General features: G+C 38.4%; 1 protein-coding gene across 1 annotated transcript in view; it reads right to left on the bottom strand.

Moving 5' to 3' along the window:
- LOC113038257 (beta-1,4-galactosyltransferase 2-like) overlaps positions 1-21568 on the bottom strand; it is a 97204-nt gene that overhangs the window by 24161 nt on the left and 51475 nt on the right. The gene's annotated exons all lie outside the window — the stretch shown is intronic.

Genomic DNA, 21568 nt, shown 5'->3' with positions numbered 1-21568 from the left:
TTCCTTATTCAATTCCTTCCAATCTTTCTTTCTTTCTTTCTTTCTTTCTTTCTTTCTTTCTTTCTTTCTTTCTTTCCTTGTTTTGACTTCCTTTAACTGACTCATGACTTCCTCTCCCTCCCAGGCAGCTGCAAATAGAAATAAATTTGTCAAGGATCAACCATTTTAGAGTGTAAAAGAGAGAATAACCATACAAAAGAGAGGGTTATAGTTATTCTCTCCTGTATGTGAAAGGCCAATAAATTATTGCTCTTCTATCAGTGCACCATTTAAATATGGATTATAGCTGGGCGTACATCAGCCTTGGAGCAGCAGATTATTAAAGTGAGCCTTACTAGAATACACAACATGCGCACTCCCACTGTCCGACTGACACTAAATCGATACGATACTCTAAGGGCCCACAGGGAATTAGGAATTTTTCATTACAAATAAATCACTCACACAAACCTTGAGGCTACCTTCTCTCACCAATCCTTCTCTCGACCGAGTGTCAGGCTTTCGAGCAAACAGAAAGATCGGGGCATTCTGGGTTGAGTTACTGCAACAGTGAAGGTCAGAATCACATCGCAGGAAGGATGATTTCTATAGTATCCAACACATGTCTGCACAATGAGAGAAATACTCACAGTGTGCTGTCACACATCCCACAATGCATTGCAACCATGATTATTTTGGGGTTTTGATCATCATAAGAAACAACATGTTAAACACATCCCCTCCATTGCCTTCAGCAGGGTTGGAACAGGTCTGGTGGAACATGCAGTTTAGGAAATCTTAACCTCCCTATGGGTGCCACTGGATGAATCATACACGGTGTTGCTAGCAATCAGCTTACATTAAGGCTATCAGAACACCTGCTGTCAGCTAATAAACCATGGAGAGTTGCTGCAAGTCCCCCTGTCAAAGTGAGTTACTGCAGTCTTCAGTAACACTTGCGGGCAGAAGAGATCTCTTCCTCTTCAAGAAACTGCCCCTATGGTCCTCCTTGTACTCAGTACAACTAGGCCTTACTAATTAGATTTTGATGTGTTGGTATCAGTCCAGTGGCTTAGAATACATGCCATGTTTCTCTCTTCTTTTCATTGTTTGTCCAAGGCAAGGCTGCCACCTCAGGGATCTCATGCAAGAAATCACAAAGCACAATGAGGAACTATTAATCATTCCGCGCTAACAAGGGACAACATGCATGTCCAGTCTCATTTTCATTCCCTTCTGTGTGAATTATAAATTACAAAGCATGACAGTATCGGTATCACAAGGCAATAACTAGCAAAACACTGAAAAAAGTCTGGCTCTGTTTCTCCAAATCCTCCATGGAAAAGTGTGCAAAACACCTTTTATTGTTAAAAGGACAGATTCTAGGGAAATGCACTAAGAAAAACAAAGTTAATTTGGAATCACGACTGTTCCTGGTTATAGTTTATATGGAAAAGACTATGAAACAACTGGTTATAGTTTATATGGAAAATAATATGAAACAACTTTTAGTAAAATCTGTCATTTGCTTGTTAAATGCAAACGTTTAATTTAATGGAAATTTACTGAAATTTGAATTTTCTTGTATTTGAACTTTAAAAAATACCAAAAATACATGTCTGAGGGGATACATCCACACAGACAAGATTTTATGAAGGAGGACTGATGTTAAGTTGAGACGTGGGTGTGCATGAGATGCATGCTAATATAGCGCAATAACGTCGCTGGCCTCATTTTCGTTAATCTGTTCGGCTATTGGGGCTTGTAGGATAAAAGGGACCCTGCACATCAGCAGGTGATTAATATATACTCAGCTGTCAACCGTTGTGGAATTCAGATAAGTTGTGCAGCATGAAGAGGCTTCATAAATCAGGCTTTTGAAATAAATGTGCTACAAGTATAATGCTGGGAGACAGGTGGGTGTTACATCAACGCTCTTCTTTGACAGGCAAGTGTTCAGATTTAGGGGGACGGGGAATTTCACAGACCTGATTTAACTGCACAATGTGAGCTGTGAAAATGTCAAACATATTAACAGTTGGGCTATATTCATAGCTAAAGGCAGGCAATGGGATGTAAAGGTCCTTACTGTGTAACTTCATTAAACTTATCTCGACTGCCTCTGTAAGTTTCATCTTGTGCTGGAAAAAACTATTTATATATATATAGAATTAAACTGATATATACTCCAACCAAGGACCCTATGTTAACGATCTAAATGCAAAGTGTAAAACGCACAGCGCAAGTGCACTCAGGGCTTGTCCAAATCCACTTTTGCTATTTTAACGATGAAAAAACGGTCCGTGCGCATTTTTGGAATGGGTTGTCCCTATTCTCATAACGTTCAATAAACCAATCAGAGTGTCATCTCCAATTTCCTTTAAAGAGCGAGATGCGCTCGCGCCATGGCAGGTCGCTGTTTACTTGGTGGAATTTGTAGGCGGAAAAGCTGAATGCTTCTCAAGCGAAGAAACCGATCTGCTCGTGCGCAAAGTTAAAGCGCGCGAGCAGATCATCTATGGGACAAGCAGGCATCCACAAAAGCTCCGCGCGATCAGTCAGTTAATATATAAGTGTGTGTATTGGCACGATTGTTCAATTAATTCACCAATTTCACTCATCATTATATGTAGTAATAGGTTGAATTGCAAATAGGTAGCCTAATTCTAATACACGCAATGACTATCCATCATTACATTTTTATATTTATGTAGCTTTCACAGTAATGTTCTTTTACACTGTAATGTCCTTTTGTTTTTATGGGGGGGGGGGGGGGTGAAATGCTATTTCATGCATACTGAGTTTTATACACTGTTAAAGAGTTGGATCCCCATGCTAAACATGGACAAAGTTTCAAAAATTAAGTTGTATGTTTGAAGGAGTATTTCTGTTCCAAAAATACTCCTTCCGGTTTGTCACAAGTTTCGGAAAGTTTTTTTCGAGTATGGCTCTGTGTGACGTTAGATGGAGTGGAATTTCCTTATATGGGTCCTAAGGGCACTTCTGCCGGAAGAGCGCGCGCTCCCGTAGAGCACAGCACTGAGAGCACAACAGACTTCACTGATCAGAGCGAGAGCGTCGCGAAATGTCACAAAAGGAGTGTGTTTTTGGTTGCCAGGGCAAGACAACCCTGCACAGATTACCAAAAGAAAAACAGCATTAAGGGACCAGTGGATGGAGTTTATTTTTACAGAGCATCAACGGAGTTGTGCAAGTGTTTTTGTTTGTTCCCCAGCATTTCGAAGATGCTTATTTTACAAACAAGGCCCAGTTTGACGCTGTATTTGCACATCGTTTATTTCTTAAGGATAATGCAGTCCCAAGGAAAAAGGGTCACGATCGTGTGTTGGAACCGCATGCGGTGAGTAAAACTGCTTCAAATATCTCTGTGTTGTTAACTTAGCTATCGGCGCGTAAGCACATCAAGTAAACAACATGCGATGTTGTCATCAAACTGCACTTTCCACATGTACAGCTTAAAAAAAAAAAAAAAAAAAAAAAGACGACAAAATGGAACTTAGTCATTTTCCAAAACCGCTAAGCAAATATATACAGTTTCAGTACATACCACATAGACTGATCGCTGATGCTGCTCTTGTTAAATTTCAGCCTACTGGCGCTCGTGATTCTTTAGCTCCGCCCACACGTCACGCCTCCAGCCGGTCGTGTTTTTCCGAGAAAAATCGGTACAGACTATCTTTCTCTTATGAATATAATAAAACTAAAGATATTAGTTTTGGAGTTATGAAGGATGCAGTACTACTCTATAGGTACTCAAGATTAACAGGATATTGAGTGAAAACGAGCATTTCACCCCCCCCCCCCTTTAATATTTGGCATGTTTGTGTGACGCACATCCCTGTGTGTAATAAGCAAAGTCAACGCGCACTATGGACCCGCCCAGAGGCACATTTTCTACCAACGCGCTCTTTAAATAACAAAAGAATATTGCGCCATTGACTTTAGACTTTAGAACAGGTTTGAGTTGGTCTATGGCGCAGTCTATTTTCAGCTCCTTAAAATAGCAATGTACCAGCAATGCGCCTGAACACACCTCTTTTTAGACCAGCATTGCCCATGGGTGCACAAATGAGCACAAATGCACTTGCTAATTAAACGACGTGGCGCTGGATGGGAAAATGTGAATAGCGCTGGACTGAAACTAGCAAACATTCTTGTGATGCACTGTGATAAAAAATGTAATAAAAGAAAAAAAACCATTAATTTACACATACTAAAACACTACCAAGTTGGTATTTAAATGTGAATCTTTCCCAAGTTTTAATTTACCCCTGAGACAATTGCTGAGGTTTCATCCATCTTGAATGGCTGTGCACTGAGACATCGAGGAAAGTCTGTGGACCCTGGTACCCTTAAAAGCCAATGTCAATGCAATGAAAATCTGCCTTAGTCCATGTTCAGGATATGCAGTTCACCCAGCCTATGTCCTAATCTTCAAGTACCTCCCTTAAGCCATCGTGAAAACTGACTTCCTACATGAACGAGTCAGTCATTCATACTCTCTGCAGGGCCCAACTGTTTTCATGAGCTCACTGACACTACCAAATCTTATTACAGTCTAACAGCAGGTCAAGCTTAAATGCTCTCGGCGCTCACATTACGAAAGCACTGCAATGACATTTGAAGAGAAAACTTTCAATGCTAACAATCCAAATCAATCATCAGCAAGAATCGAAATGATTGCAGCAGAATGACCTGCCTGACACCAGTAAGATTAGTCTCAGTTCTGAAAGATGGTAAACCACCTTCGCTCCAGCGATGCTGGCTGAATGGGTTTTACAGCCGAAGTGTTAACACTGCAGACAATCTGACCAGTCTACTGTATGAGACCCACTGCTGCGTGCTGGATAGCGTATGATCCTTTCTCTATATGCTTCGCTGGCTTAGCTCCAAGCATTTCCCTCCTGAGACAGGCCCCTGATGTGTTACATTGTTCTTCTTAACATGTGTAACAGAAAGCTAGCCCTTGATCCACCATTGTAAATCCACTAAGCAAAGAGTGTGTAGCCACAGTAGTGAGCATGCTAAATGGGTTATTTATGTTTTTTTTTGTGCACAACTGATAGAGAGCGATACCTTTCTATAGAGGCACTATTGTCTATTTAAAGGTACAGATCCAAATCATCCAAAAATTTACATTCTGTCATTTCTTACTCACCCTTATGTTTTTCCAAACCCATTTTAATTTTTTCTTCTTCTGCAGAACACAAAATAATTGGAACTACTACTTTTCCATGCTGTTTTCCTAGAATTGACAGTAAATGGGGACTTTATACAGTCCACCCATACATACAAAAATTCTGTCCAGGTCAGGCCATTGCAAACCCATATTACTTTCTTTCCTATGTTGTACATAAAGTGAGCTCTTTTGAAGAACTTTGGCAACCAGACAGTTTTGGTTCCCATTGACTTCCACTGTGTAGACAAAAAAAACAAAACAAAAAAAAAACAATGGAAGTCAATGGGAACTAAAACTGTTTGGTTGCCAAAGTTCTTCAAAAGAGCTTACTTTATGTACAACATAGGAAAGAAAGTAATATGGGTTTGCAATGGCCTGAGCTGGACAGAATTTTTGTTTTGTTTGATTACCACAGTGTTTCCCATACATTTCCACAATTTGATCATCTTCTATGTTCCACAGAAGAAATAAAGTAATGTGTTTGGAATGACATGAAAGTGAACAAATGTTGACAGCATTTTTATTTTTGGGGTGAATTATTACTTTAAAGCATTCAAGCTTCAAAAAGGATGCAAAAACACCATTTAAATGTCTTAAAAATGGTAAATACAAGGCACACACTATATCTCGAGACTTTTGAAGCCATTATAACAGCTTTGAGAGTGAGACAGATTAAAAAGTTATCAATCGAAAATCTTTGGCACATTCATGAAATGTCAGATTCATGAATAAATCATTATTTTAATGAATCAGTGGGTCGAATTAACACACACACAGACACATACAAAGTTAAACAATTCCTATAATATATAAGACTGATCCTGTCCTGGTTCAGCTCACTAACTCAATGATCCAGTTAACAATTCCCACACAAAGCTACTATAACTTCAGAAGACATGATTATGTCATAATGTACTACTTTAATGATACTTTTATGATGATTTTGAGTGCTTTTTGAAGCTTGAAAAGAGCAACAGTCTTTGGATTTCTCCTTGTTATTGTTACAGTGAATTGAAGATGCAACAGTACTGAAGTACCACTTTTGACTCCTGTAAAGTGTGATAATAGTGAATCTTCAAGTGAAGAAGTCACCACACTCCAATTCAGATTAACCACATTGTTTGGTGTTATGCAGAGATGATCAATGCTTGCAGCAAAAAACATCTATACCCCAACCATTCCAAAAGAATCTTGAAAAATGGGAATGCCCTGAAAGAGACAAGAAACACAGATGTGTTCTGTTGAAATCTAATGGAAGTTAGCCAACTACAATGGCTGGAGCGTCGTGCCAAATCAAAATTCAGACCGAGTGCATAAGCATGCAGCCCCACGAGGCTCAGCTGGAGCACAACCAATCACATTCTGAACCCCTCCTTATTATCTCCCTAAACATCTGCCTCATGCCTCCACGGGACTCGGAAAAGAGAGGAACCATTTGATTAATGATTCAGAATCGCTCTCCTGAATCGTTAAACACATCTGCATCAGCAACCTTGTTTCACGTAGTAATAAATAGCAGGAATCTGTCTGGATGCATGACCTGAACAGACTTTAATGTAACTCAATTGATCCTTATTAAAATGCTGAAAGCTGATGTGAATGGAACTTACACTGGAATTGTTTCAGCATTTATAGAAAACACTCTGAATTTCTTGAGCACCAAATTAGCATATTAGAATGATTTCTAAAGCATCATGTGACAGTGAAGACTGGAGTAATGACTTTAGTGAATGAAAATTCAGCTTTGCTTTTACAGCAATAAATTACAATTTAAAATGTATTAAAATAGAAAAAGGTTTTAAAACGCAATAATTATTTATAATATTAGTTTTTGACACACACACTCACTTTTTCACTTTTTTTTCCTCGGTTCTTAACTAAAATACTTTACATGCTTCTGAATTCCACAGCCATCAGCGAAAGTTATCAGCTTTCGTTTGGCAGGTTATGCATAATTGATTTCTGATGAACTGTGTTGATTTGCTCCACTCTAAAACCAGATCAAATTCAGCCAGCTGAAATCCTTGAATACAATGTAGGACTTTTGCAGCTAATCTAACTAGGGTTAGCAATAATTGGACTGCCTCCATGCCTGACCTCAATTTCTCACAACTTAAAAGGTCAGGCTGCAGGGAGACGATGTCTTTCTGCCTTGGTCTCTTGCTAGCTATCTACAGAAATGAAGAACGGACCTAGAGGATATGAGAAGAAGAAAAAAAAATCAATTATGAACTCACATTCATTTTGGCTTGTCGGCTATATAGAGAAACATCTACAGTAAGTAACAGCTATTCAAGTTATTCATTAAAAATCTTGCAGGACAGTCACGTTCACCTTACACTTTCAATTTATAAAATAGAGCTTCTTGAACATTCTGCTATACACAACTCATTCTGTGTTTCACGGAAGAAAGGAATTGACAGACATGAGGGTAAGAAAATGAATACAGAATGGTCATTTCTGGGAGAACTCTTTCTCTTTAAATCATGAACCCTTGAAGGACAGACAAATAAACTGCTGCTGGTCTGTTTGTGAGAAGGAGAAAACAGACAACAATCTACCGAGGCACTGTTCTTGCTTGTCTGTTGGATTTTATTCAGCTATAAACTTAATATGCCATGCAAAAGCAGAAACATAGTAAGGCAGCTTGTTGACTAGTGCATTGTAACATTTTTTCTTTTTCAATGATACGGTGTGTTAAATGTGGAAAAATATCACATCACAAATGTAAATTCCTAAAAATATTTCATGCATTATCAGAGCAGCAGGCCAGGTTTACAGAAGCACATTTTTCCCCTCATCTGTCAGCTCCTCTGGGCGTAGCGCTCACCCTCGTAAACTGCTGTCAAAACAGTCCCTGCTTAAAACAGCCCCAGACGGGGAGGGCAAGCAATTAAAGAATTAGCCCTTAATTTTTCTTATGGTCTTTAGTCTGCAGCTGCTAATAGAATTGTGCATTTAATGTGAGTGCTTTAGGAAGAGCTTTCTTGATTTGTGTTGCCTATGTGCTTAACTTTAATTACAAATCCCATTAGTCTTAAAAACGGTGCATTACACTGGCAATTTGATAAACAGATGGCATGACTCCCTACCACACATCCACCACAGCATTCTACTTTGAATATGCGGAAAACATCATTACTTTCACTTAGGAGCCCTTGCCCACTAAAATGAGCCAATTACCAAAAAGACGCTTGATCATTGCTGTTTGTCCTTCAGAAGACTTGCAAGCCAGCCAGCAATTTGCATTCCACCTCTGGGTACGTGTTGGTGATGTGCACAACGATTAGATGGATATGTGCCTTGATATTCTCAACTGGATGTAAAATATCTGGAATATCTTATTATTTTTCAATGACAACAAGGGAAACTCTGTGGACTGTAATTTCACCACTCGCTATATCACAAGCAGCTTGGTATTGGCCTAGATCTATTATTAATGAAGACCAAGAATTAAACATTTTATGAGAATACGTGCACTTGACCACAATTTCCCAATAGTCATGCATAGAAACTTTTTGCAGGCTTCTTGCGAAAAACAGTCAAGGGAACACACACTCGTGTAATCAATAGCTGATGTTTGCTGGTGATTCAAGGTGAACAAAAAATACTAACTGGCAGTCGTGAGGATGGCGAGATGGGAGAGTAAAATAAGGGCTTCTCATCTTAGATGATGGATTAGGCCAGCCACACAAGGTCCGGAGGCAAAGAGCCCCATCTGTTCATGACCGACGCTGTGATATGCCATCTCTCTCTCTGTGTGCTCTTAGGGTAGTGCCCATGGGATGTTTCCACTATGAAGGACAGCCTATTACATGGTCAGGTTGAGGAATGCTGTCTCGCCTAGATCGCAAGTGTGGCAGGTGGATTATGCTGACACACACACCATGGCGCTTGCTAAATGTATGAACAGGTGGGTGAACCACTCAAGCAGAGGTCAAGATGCCAGTAAGGCCCAGTCTGTCTCCTCAGAGTCTCAGTCTTATGACACTTTTCCACTGCATGGTACGATACGGTACGTTCTGTTACCAAAATGTGACATGCAAACCCTGCTGATCACTGATTGGCCGTAAAGAATCGCCACTACCTGTGTCATTGAACTTGCGTCACAAGACACTACACCCGCTAGATTAAAACAGCACAGCCAACGAGGATCGCCGGAGTTTGCTCAGCACAGCAGTAGAGGCCGCGCAACTATAACGACATGTCTACGATCCCGCCGAGCAGTATCGTGCCGTGCTAAAAAAAAAAACAAACAAACAAAAAAAATTATCTCCAGACCTGTTTTAGTTAAGTCTAAGATCTGGTTAGCCCTGATTTGATAACCTGAACCTCTGACTTAGAGGAACCTAGGATGATGCTTATATTTTCCCAGTGAATAAATATTGTGGGAGTAGTGAACATCACCACAAGTGTTTGTGTGTGAGTATATAAATATATATAAACCAGACAGACTGGGAAATCTAAGAAAAAGCACCGCACATCAAAACAGCGTGATGTGATGTGCTTGTTTGTTTGTTTATTATCTTTATTTCCTATGAGAGGCAGAATTGAAACCGAGTCTGAGAAATGTGTCCTTGAGAAGAACCCTGAAAGCAGACAAGTGAGTACTTCAAATTGTATCTCCAGAGAAACTAATGCTTGTAGGTTGAAAACAAAGCATTTTAAATGCTGGCCAGATGTTTGTAGAAACTCCAGTATTTTCTTCGATTACACTCCAACACGAAGTTTCACGTGCAATGGGTAGTGTGCTTAAATTCAGCAAAATAATGCACTGTTGAGATAAGAAGTGATTGACTGCATTGCCCTGGAACCTAGTGCATAACCTGTGCCCAAACACAAACCCTGTTGCGCATTGACATCATGTTTCTTCACCATAAATACAAATAGCTTACAAATAGCTAACTCAAAGGGCAAAACATTTACTAGAAAATAAAATAAAAAAGGTCAGATTCAAGCTCTGTTTCATATTATAAGTAGGTTTAGAGCAAGTGGCAACCTCCCGCTCTCTCTCTTGAAGCCCATATGGAAGTGACTTAAACTGTATTTAATCGACTGGCTGCTTGAGGCTGGCTGCAAGAGGGAGGCAATCCCATAGACTCCCCATGTTAAAATGTCCAACTTTACTGGAGAAAAAAACATGTGGACACTTTGGTTCGAAAAGTGGTTTTGGTCTATACAGCTAATTGATTTTTTTATAACTCATCCGTTTAAATTAAAAAACACTATGTCAATGTTTTTATACAGTCTATGGGTTAGAGGTTAATTCTTACCCTGTATAAAAACCCTGTATCAAAATGACCCCCCCCCCCAAAAAAAAATAAATAAAAAAAATTAAAACTTAAAAACAAAAACATATGCTGTACAGTACAAAAAAGACAGACAATACAGACAGATACAGTAGACAGATAGAAACAAACAGATAGATTATATTATATTAACTTATATTAGCAAAAGATATTCAAAATGAAAAAAAGAAAATGGAATCAATGTACAGAACAATAAAAATTCTGTTCAGTACAACAAATACACAAAAACTAAGACTTTTAAATGAAGGTCACGGGGAAAAAAAGCAGGCAGTAGCACAATGGAACTGCCTCAAACAGGACCCATCGTTCACTACCAACATACTGCTCCACTATATCTGGGCAACAGCCTAAAACGCCAGCACTGATTAGCAATACTGACCCTGAATACTCAGTCACCTCTCTGCTCTGAGAGCGGACAGCGCAGGGACTGCTGAGCACATAATCTTGATTAAGCAGAGCTGGCAGACTTCAGCTCTCGAGTCAACTCAACAGTTCTCAGATCAGTCTCAGCAGGGGATGTTTTCATGTTGTGGCAGATGCTTTCCCAGCAAGGTCACCTGCTACTCTGAGAGAGAAAGATGAAACATAAAACTGAGACAGAAAGGGAAAAAGTTTCAGTTGAAACGGTTATTAATTTTTTATCTCAAAGTATGCCATTACTGTTTCAGCAGTATTATAGGCAATAGATCTAACAGAGCTCAGTCTGGCCAAGCGATGAGACATCAACAACCAACATTACTGTGCTGTGTTAGGTACACACTGTGCTCACTGCTTTCTTGAAGCAAAGTATATAATCTCAATCTCAATCTCTCAAGAGTTTCAGGCTCTATTTTGTGCCCTATTTGTGGAAAGTGACCAATAATAATAATAATAATAATAATAAACGGTTAGTTAAAAGCAGCATAGTTTTCAGTGGTTGAATAGAGTCCATATCATTCCTTACAGCAGTAACTTTAGCTTTTCTCATCAGATCTTCCAGGTGCTGACCAGCCTCAACACTTAGTTTCAATGAGTAAAGGAAAAAGGTTTTGTGTATGTGTTTAGCATGCCTGCAATCCTAAATGAGGCTCTTTGAATATCTGAAGAGAGAAAAAGAGTAGCTCCTCACTTACTGCAGAAGGCAAGAAAGCTCTCCGTTCAACAGATTTATGTATGGACCTGTGCCGACGCTCTCTGCACACTTCTATAGATCACACAACGTGTTAAGGGACTTTGAAACTTGAAATGTTCATCATAAAAAACAGAGAGGCTATAGACTGGGAAATTATCTCCTTTGTGAGCTCACATCTTCTAAGAGAGGAAAAAAAATATCAATGGAATCAAAGCGGAAAATAAAATAAGATGTTATCCTATATTATTTCATAAGCATTCTTGAAACAAAGACAGAAGTAGTGAATTTTACACTTAAAAACACACCATATATTGTAAGTTTTATGCAGTCAGATTAGATTCTCTTTTTCAATTTAGATTTTAACATAAGCTTTTAGTTACTTATTAAGAGCATGAACTGTACGACAGCTTAAATAGTGGAATGCTGTGATCTCATCGTCACTTGATCTGAGCTTGGCAATGATGATAATGTTTGCGCACAGTTCAGTATCAGTTTTAGCTTACAATGGGTTGTAAATCTGTAAAATCACTAAAAGTAAGTATAAGGAAACCAGAAATCAATATTTAAATTCCGAACGTTTAAATATTAATTTTCACAGTCTGCTGCTTCAGTGTTTTTGATCTTTTTGTCAGATGTTACTAAGGTATACTGAAGTATGATAAGAATTTCATAAGTGTCAAAGGCTTTATTGATAATTACAATAAGTTTATACAAAGACTCAGTATTGTAGTATTTACCCTTCTTTTTCAAAATCTCTGCAATTCGCCCTGGTCAATCAACTTCAGGGCCACATTCTGACTGATGGCAGTCCATTCTTGCATATTCAGTGCTTGGAGTTTGTCAGAATTTGTGGGTTTTTGTTTGCCCACCCACCTCGTGAGTTTTGACCAAAAGTTCTCAATGGGATTAAGGTCTGGGGGGTTTTCTGGCCATGGACCCAAAGTTTCTGTTTTGTTCCCTGCGCCACTTAATTATCACTTTTGCCTTATGGCAAGTTCCTCTAGCATGCTGGAAAAGACATTGCTCATTCCCCAACTCTTCTTGTGTGGTTGGGAGAAGTTGCTCTCTGAGGATGTTTTTGTACCATTCTTTATTCATGGCTGAGTTCTTAGACAAAATTGTGAGTGAGCTCACTCCTTTGGCCGAGAAGAGAACCCACACATAAATGGTCTCAAGATGCTTTACTGTTGGCATGACACAGGACTAATGGAAGCATGTTTTCTTCTCCAGACAAGCTTTATTCCGGATGTCCCAAACGATCAGAAAGCGGATTCATCAGAAAAAAATTACTTTACTCCCTTCCCCAACAGTCCAATCCCTGTACCTATTGAAGAATATCAGTCTGTCCCTGATATTTTTCCTGGAGAGAAGTCCGTTCTTTGATGCCTTTCTTGGCACCAGTCCGTCCTCCAAAAAGATGCACTCACACCTGCCTTCTGCCATTCCTGAAAAATCACTGTACTGGTGATCCCCCGATCCTGCGGTTGAATTTAACTTTAGGAAATAGTCCTGGTGCTTACTTTCTTAGGCACCCTGAGTCCTTCTTCAAAGCAGTTGAACCCCTTACCTTGAAGTTCTTTGGGGTTTGAGATTGAGAATGTAACAATATTGGTACAGAAAAAAGGAGCACATTCCACCATGTGGAACTTTTTCGTGTTTAAACCTGAAGATGATGCACAAAGAGTCACAATTTGTAAGCAGTGCTTTGGCATCATCGCAGCACCTCAAGGTAACACCACTTATCTCTACAATCAGAAAAATACAGTACGAGTTAGCCATGAAAGACAAAGGAGCCACACCTCAAAATACCAGCTGCCCGACCACACAAACGTCCACAACTCAGACGTTGTATGGAGAATCGCCATTCCCTTCAAGTTCCCAGCGGCACAAAGAGATAAAAAACACCATCGCTGGTCATTTAGCTACAGACATGACTCCAATCAACACCATTGAAAATGAGGTATTTAAGGCAACGATAAAAACTTTAGACAAGAACAACTCTTTGCCCTCTCGCAAGTTTTTTCATTTGTTGCACTGCCAGGTCTATATACACAGTGTCGAATGACAGTCGAGGAAGAACTGCAAAATATGCAGAGCTTCATGGCAACAGCAGACCTATGGTCAAGCCGAACTATGGAGCTGTATTTAAGCTTGACAGTGCATTCATAACAAGTGACTTCAACATGAAAAGCCGCTGTCTACAGACGGTGTTCTTCCCTGCTGATCACACTGGCGAGGAACTGGCACACGGACTAAAGGAGAGTCTCAACTTCTGGAGTTTGGAGGAGGAAAAAATGGTGTGAATATACAGTATACTCATACAGTATAAAAATGGTGTGCATCACCACAGACACAACTCAATGATAACTGCACATTTCCTTGCAGGTAACCATAGTTAACAAAGGAAGAACAATGATTTCAAGCACACCCTCCTTTTAAAGCTTCCAGTCTGTTATTCTAACTCAATCAGCATGACAGAGTCATCTCTAGCCTCGTCCTCATCACCACTCTCACCTGTGTTAATGAGAGAATCACTGACATGATGTCAGCTGGTCCTTTTGTGGCAGGGCTGTGAAACAGTGGAAATGGTTTATTTTCATGGTGAAAAGGGACTTTGCAATTAATTGCAATTTATCTGTTAACTCCTCATAACATTCTGGAGTATTTGCAGATTGCCATAAAAAAAAAAAAAAAAAACTGAAGCAGCAGACTTTGTGAAAATGAATATTTGTTTCATTCTCCAAACTTTTGGCCATGGCTGTAGACTTGCTTTTTTTGATATTACTCCTAGGAAAGGGAAGATTTAATCTGCCTTTGGTAGAATATGGTCAAGAGACTGAGATTACTTTGATTCCTAATAGGAATATCAGAAGCATTGGTGCTTTACTACCGAGTGAAACTAAAATATAAATAAATAGTAATGTGTAAAACAGTGATCCTCAAATTTGGCTCGCGAGATCCACTTTCCTGCCGAGTTTGGCTCTAACCCTAATCAAACACACCTGAGAGTGCTAATCAGTGTCTTCACAGGAAGGTTTGTTTGATTAGGGTTGGCGCTGAACTCAGCAGGAAAGTGGATCTCGCGAGCCAGACTTGAGGATCACTGAGTAAGAATATAAGTCATTTTACATGATCGGTAGTACTGAATACAGTCTCTTTGACTGAAGCTGTATGCAACTGTTTTCCAACACGAGAAGAACACTCATGGCAATGCAGTTGCAAGCAAGAGCAGTGAAATGTACGTATCTTATGTAAACAGTGTTTTTATTGAGTGAATGTAAACTGGTGGAGCAAATATAAAATATCCGATTTGTACAATGGACCTTAAATTCAGTCGAACAGACCTGCCTCTATTTATTATCGTATGCCATTAATATTTATCAGCCGATAACACAAGAATGTTCAAAAACACTCACTGCTCACAACATGTATACTGTTCAAGAATTGGGGGTTTTTGCTTTTGAAAAAAAAAAAAAAAGGATTTATTTAATTAAAAATACTGTAAAATAGTTATACTGTTAAATATTATTAAACTTTAAAACTGTTTTATTTATTTAAATATATTTTAAAATAATTAGTCATTTTTTTCTTGTGATGGCAAAACTGCATTTTCAGCAGGCTTTTACTTCAGTGTTCAGTGATCTGATTATTATCAATGTTGAAAATTAAAACAGTTGTGCTGCTTAATATTTCTTTGCAGAAACCTGATGCACTTTTTTCCCAATTTGATAGATAAAATAGAAATAATTTGTAGCATTCATTTTGGTTCTGTTGCATACAATTTGTTTTGCTTGTAATGGGTAAAATGTATGGATACAAGATTTAAATAAAGAGGTATACTGTATATTCACTAAAATATTGACATTGTTCCTAATCTAAATAATATCCCAATGATTAGATCATAGATTCCCTGTCTCCTACACTAGCTGACAGATAGATTCAGATTTGTAGTGGCCACGGGAACTGGACTCTAATTACAAGGGAAGATTAGACAGCGCGTCTATGTCAAGCTCACACCAAGCGGCCCTCTTCCTCCTAACGCATCTACCAAGCTGGCAGTAGTTTCACTGAAAACCGTAGAAATTTTATCTAATCTCATTAGAATGACAACACACAATACAGCACTCACCCTGACAACAGAACCACAGACAGCACAAAACAATGAAACAAACACAACAGGAAGAAAGCCTGCTGTTGTCAACTGAGTGACATGCAATAACATGTTCAGCCTTTTCCCTGTTGGCTCAACAGAGACTTGAACATCCAATCTTTCCTCCTCTGCAAACAAATAATGTAATAAAAAAAGCTGTTATTCACCCTCATTCCTTATTTATACCCTCATGAGCAAGAGGCAGGCAATTTGAGTAAAGAAAAGAGCAGGAAATTACATGCTGATGGGCCGCTGTGATGACACGGCATCTAAAAGGTCAGCGGTGACGGCAGTGCGACATCATAAATATCCTGCATCCCCCAATCTATCAATCCTGTTTGTTAACTGCATAACTGAAAAACATCAACTTGAAAATCTCAGATAACACTCACTAAATCCTGCAGAGGTTTGGATCGATAGCACAATTTTTGGCTTTGTTACAATAACAGCCTCTGGTATTACTGTATCGATACTTAATAAATAAACCGCCTCTGGCAACTGGTGAAATTAAACTGGCACTATCTATATTAACAATTTGCAAATATTCTTGTCATTTTAAGTGTTAACACATTTAGTTTTTAGTTTCATTTTTTAAACTTAAAGTTTGTTTAGTAAATTGGACAGGTTGCTAATCTTGCATAATACATGTCAAAGCTTGAATCTCATACATTATAAAGGAGGTATTAGCATAATATTATCACTAATACAGACTTAAAAACTTCTTGTAGACATGAAACATGAAGTAAAATGCAATTCAGGGCTCAAAGAGGCTAATTTGTTAATGGACACCTTTAAAAAGTCATCAAAGTGTGTTATGCTAACACATCTCAGCTCACTCTATAGTATAGTACTATCAAAGTCTATCCTATCAAAGTCTATACTATCAAACGCTTTGGGACTGAAGTCCATTGTGTTATATTATTGAGTACAGGTTTACAGTCCGTATATTAACTTTTTCTGTGCATCTGGGAAACTGTCCAGTGAACACGATATGCATGATGGGAGGCAGGGAAACATTGGCCTGTGTCCCTGGCAGTCCATACCGACACAAAGTCCTCGTCCTACCCTGTTTAGCGTTATCATAACCAGACATGGCAACAATCAGCTTGTGAAGCAGAAGTATGGTGAAAGAGAGTTGGAGGGTGTCTGAAGGTTGAGATAGAACAGGCCGGCGTGAGTATTTATTACATTCAAGAGGACTGATTTTGAGACTGAATGATGAGTCGTGTTCAAATGATACGGTCAGAAAAAACCTAGATGCATTTGTTTATATAAAGTCAACATGAAGCTGCATTCAGGAGACTCTATTTATCCATCTATAAATGTTTTCAAGAGTATTCAGGATGAATCAGACACAACTTCTTTCAGTTTGTCTAAGAGCATGTTTAAATTCACCCTCTATAACACATCCCTGATTCAAATATAAAAATTCTAAAGATAAAATATTACAAAAATTAGATTTAGAAAAGATCTAAAGATTTTTTTTCTTCATTTTCTTTGATGTTGAAATGTTAAGCAACTTGTCAATGTTGGCATCTGCCCAGATTCTTCGAAGTGATCCACAGATCCAAAAACCATTTGTCTGGACATATAGCCTTTTGATTAGTGTTCCTGTAGCTCAATTGGTAGAGCATTACATACAACTTAAGTCAGTGTATCAGACCATCATGAGGTGGTCACATGTGAGAAGGACTGAAATAAAAAAAACTGTCCCACCACTACGCCCTTCCAAACCCACTCTAGGGAAATGGCAGCATTTATCCAGCAGTCCAAAATTCTGATGAATTAGCACGTCTCCCCCCAGTCCTGGGTAAAACGGCCTCACTTAAAATCATTTAACACTCTAGTGAGCATGATACATGAAGTACTCCCAACTGTCATGCTGTAGAAAGTGTGAGAGTGGAAGAGGAAAAGACAAACAGGGAGGGAGGGCGAGACGAAAGAGTCCTTATTGACCTGCCTTAAATGGTTTTTATTTTTTCAGCACCTGTCACATTGTATTGTGATCCCATTATACAGCGTGTTTTCTAGTGGGTGATACTGATGAGGAATGACTTGGCATAGGCAGCGTGTGTGCATGAACCTCTAAGAGAAAACCTGGCTGAACTCAGTGTCTGTCCTTTGAATTAACTAGATGAGATCCAGTGAGATTCCAACTATTTCAGTTCAACGGCAAGCAGCAGAGGTCACAGCAATGATGCATCATCCTCATAAGATTCACTGATCTGTAACCTTCGCTGCTTAAAGGAGTCAGCATGGCAGCCTTTCTGTCGTAATGCAAATCACATGTGGACATACGAATGTTTGAAAGGGGAAATCTATTGCCATAAAGGGCACTTTTGAAATAATGCTCATATTTCAGTTCAATCTAATAAGACTGTATTTCATAAGCTCTGACTCAAAAAGAAAAGAAAAAAGGTTTCTATACACTTTCTAATTAATGTGATAAAAAAGAGGATTTTCATTAAATTGCAGTGACGGAGGAATTTAATAAAATTCCATATAAAAACAAACAAACATCATCATGAGATCATCTAGAGAGGATCTGGCAACCTTAAAAGGACGGTTAGCCCAAAAATAGTCAGTTCCAAACATGTGTGACTTACTTTCTTCTGTGAAACACAAAAGAAGTTATGTTGATGATCTGATTTTGTCCATACAATAAAATTAAGTGGAGTCCAGTGATTTTTAGACAAAAAAGGAATAAAAAAATTGATTCAGACTTGGAATGCCAAATGAAACAAAAACATCCAGACATTATTTTGCCAGCCAGTTAAATAAAATATGTTGAAGGAAGACTACAGTGGATACAATAATTTAGCAACAAGATGATCAGAAAGCTTGAGGAATCTGATATCTGAACATGTCTGGATCTTAATTTACTTTTCAGATTTAATTTTAGGTAAACTAAAATCTCAGTGTATAAAGATAGAGATAAAGTAATTGTTTTAAAAAGCCTTTCTTCAACTGAAATACAGAAGAAGAAAATTGCACTGTGTATCTGCATCATATTTATGATGCAGTGCGTTATAGTAACACAATGGATGATCAATATATACTGACAGCCTTCAATTAAAAGTTAATTAAAAAGTGAATTAAAGAAAACTTTTGTACGGCACTTAGAGACACAAACTTTTGTTAAATAACGCATGCAGTGCTTACAAAATTTTAAGTGTCTTGTTATCTTTGTCTTCTAATGGTACTTAAACAGGTATGTACAGCACCATTTACTCCAACATGCAGAAATGCACTCATTTAGCAAACAGCTTGAACTGAAAAGGAGCAAAACATTGGTCTATAGCTCATTTTGTTCAATTACACTGAGCTGAGTGAGGAAATTTCCTGTTACTGCTTGGGTAATGAAAATGCAGAGTGCCTAATGTCACAATTGAGCGTGTATGTGCAGATGGTGTGTGTTCCTCACTGCTCAGCTCTGACAGCATAAATAACTAGTAGCTACACATATTACATTTTTGATGAGACCCTCTCAACACACTTTGACAGCACTGCTTGAGCAAACAAAACAGATGTGCAAACAGTGTCTTTCCATGATTGTTAGCATAGGTTTTTTAGGGTATCTCTGATGGCCCAACTTTAAGAGATTTGTTTGATATGAGAGGCTTCAAAGACTACGAGTTCAAGAATTACAGAAAACATCAGAACTGTGTTCTACGTAATTTCAACATTTTTAAAATAAGTATTAAGTAAATAATATAAATAACATATGAACACCTCAGTGTCATTATTGTTAACTAAAACTATTACAAATAATAACATTTTCAATAAAGCTATATATATGAAAATGGCACAAAGTTACTTAGAGTCCCCATGAAATGAAAATGAATGTTTTTGGGGTGTTAGCTTTAATATGTTAATCTTACGTTTATCTATAAGGCATTGTGCTCTAAAACAGTGACACAATTTCTATTTAGAAGATATAAGCATTCAAAGCTTGCAGTTCATCCCTTCTGCCAAAACGGCTAAACTAATTCTTTGATGTAACATCATACTTCATCTTCTCATCAAGTCTTCTGACCATTCAAATGCTCTCTAGAATCCGAAGCACCCGCCTTCTGCACTATAACAATAGACTAGCGGTGCACAAAAAATATCGGCCAATAATTAATGTGCATCTCGTCAGTAAAGCCGGTTCTCTAATCAGCTGTAAATTCCATCAGGTGCGTGATTTCACATAGAGCAGCTGTTACTACACAGAGCCGTTGTTAACTGACAAGTTGCGCAAATCCACACTGATAATGATCATTTACCCCTACAATAGACACTGAAAAGCCGCTGAGATCAGTCACTTGTTCACAGTGAAGTATTTCCTCTACAGTGGATGCCTAGTAGTACACACTGTACACTGACAGTGTAAATATGCTTTTGATTGGTAAATATGCTTTTGATTTTTTTTTAAACTTCTGCAACTACGCCACCTCATCCTGATCATGACCACTATTTTGTTTTACAAAATTCTAAAATCTATTAGACTGTGGCTGTCAAATGCAGCTTTCTCGAGCTCAACGTCTCTGGCCTGAGCAGACATAATCAAACCACTATTGGCTACTTTAAAAAGGGGGCGGAGCTGCTCCATATGTCCCACCCTCTCTTCCTGTTTCAGTTAAAATTACGTCACCACATAGAATAACGCTGCTTGTTTCAGGACACTTCAGGGGACCTTTAAGCAAACTAAATTAAAAATTAATACTGAAAATATAAAAATAGTTTTTAATACACTGAAGGGATATGTACTGAGAAAAGCACTACGCAGAGTTTGGAATAGAGTAATTAAGAATAGAGTTGACATTTTAAGCAAATATTGATTTAAAATGTCAACTGTGATTAATTTAATTAATTAATCTGCATATCCTGCAATTAATTTGATTAAATTTGTATTTGATTGGCAGCGTTTGTCTGTAGTTATCTGTGATTGTAAAGCTGAGACTGAATAAGATCCAACTGCCTTGCAACAACTCCAGCTGTCACACAGACACTAAAGAATTCAGTAAAAAAAAAGAAAGAAAAACAAATCGTGGTTGTATGTCTCTGTTCAGTGGTTTCAAATCTTGAAGATAAAAAGTCATATGTACAGATGAACATCAATCTGTCACGTATTTAACCTGCATTTAGTGATGTGATGCCTCTAAGAAAAGAACGGTAACCTTAGCCCGGAGTTCAGCTGATGCTCCATCCATTACATACTCTTTGAGCTGGTTTGTTACTCCACAGATAGATCTCTCAGCACTTGCCACTTGACAGATCACATCATTTCTCTGCAAACTTTGAAGACGGATGGCTGCAAACTTTTGATCGCTTTCATTAACCCAAACCATGGGCCTAGGCAGACAGCAATGTTGCAAGCAGGCTGATGATTTCTCTTGGCCTTTAACATCTCCGCCAACCCTCCAGGGTTACTCCACAGATAGAAAAACAGACTGACGAAAAAGGGGAGGCGGAAGAACAGCAAAGCTGCCCAAATCAGAGTTCAATCCTAACCACCTCCCCCAACCCCCACAGCTCAAATTTCTTGGAAGATATAAATGGATACATCTGTATTATTGTAAAAAGCATCCAAATATATATAAGCAAACAAATATAATATATAACTAAATACATAAGCTCCAAACAACAAAACAAAATCTGATAATCAATCTGTTAATGATAACCAGCCATACAGTCAAACAATATATTAATTCATAAACTGTTTCCGAACAAAAGCAGTTTATTTAAGATGCCAAAGCATCTCCTCCATTGATTTCCATTCAAACACAGCCTCTAGGCTCCCATTACCAGTCAGTCTTTTTAAACTAACCTTGACG

This window comes from Carassius auratus, chromosome 21 (genome assembly GCF_003368295.1).
Source record: "Carassius auratus strain Wakin chromosome 21, ASM336829v1, whole genome shotgun sequence".
NCBI lineage: Eukaryota > Metazoa > Chordata > Actinopteri > Cypriniformes > Cyprinidae > Carassius > Carassius auratus.
The sequence above is the reverse complement of the archived record's forward strand: the minus strand, read 5'-3'. Positions and strand labels throughout refer to the sequence as shown.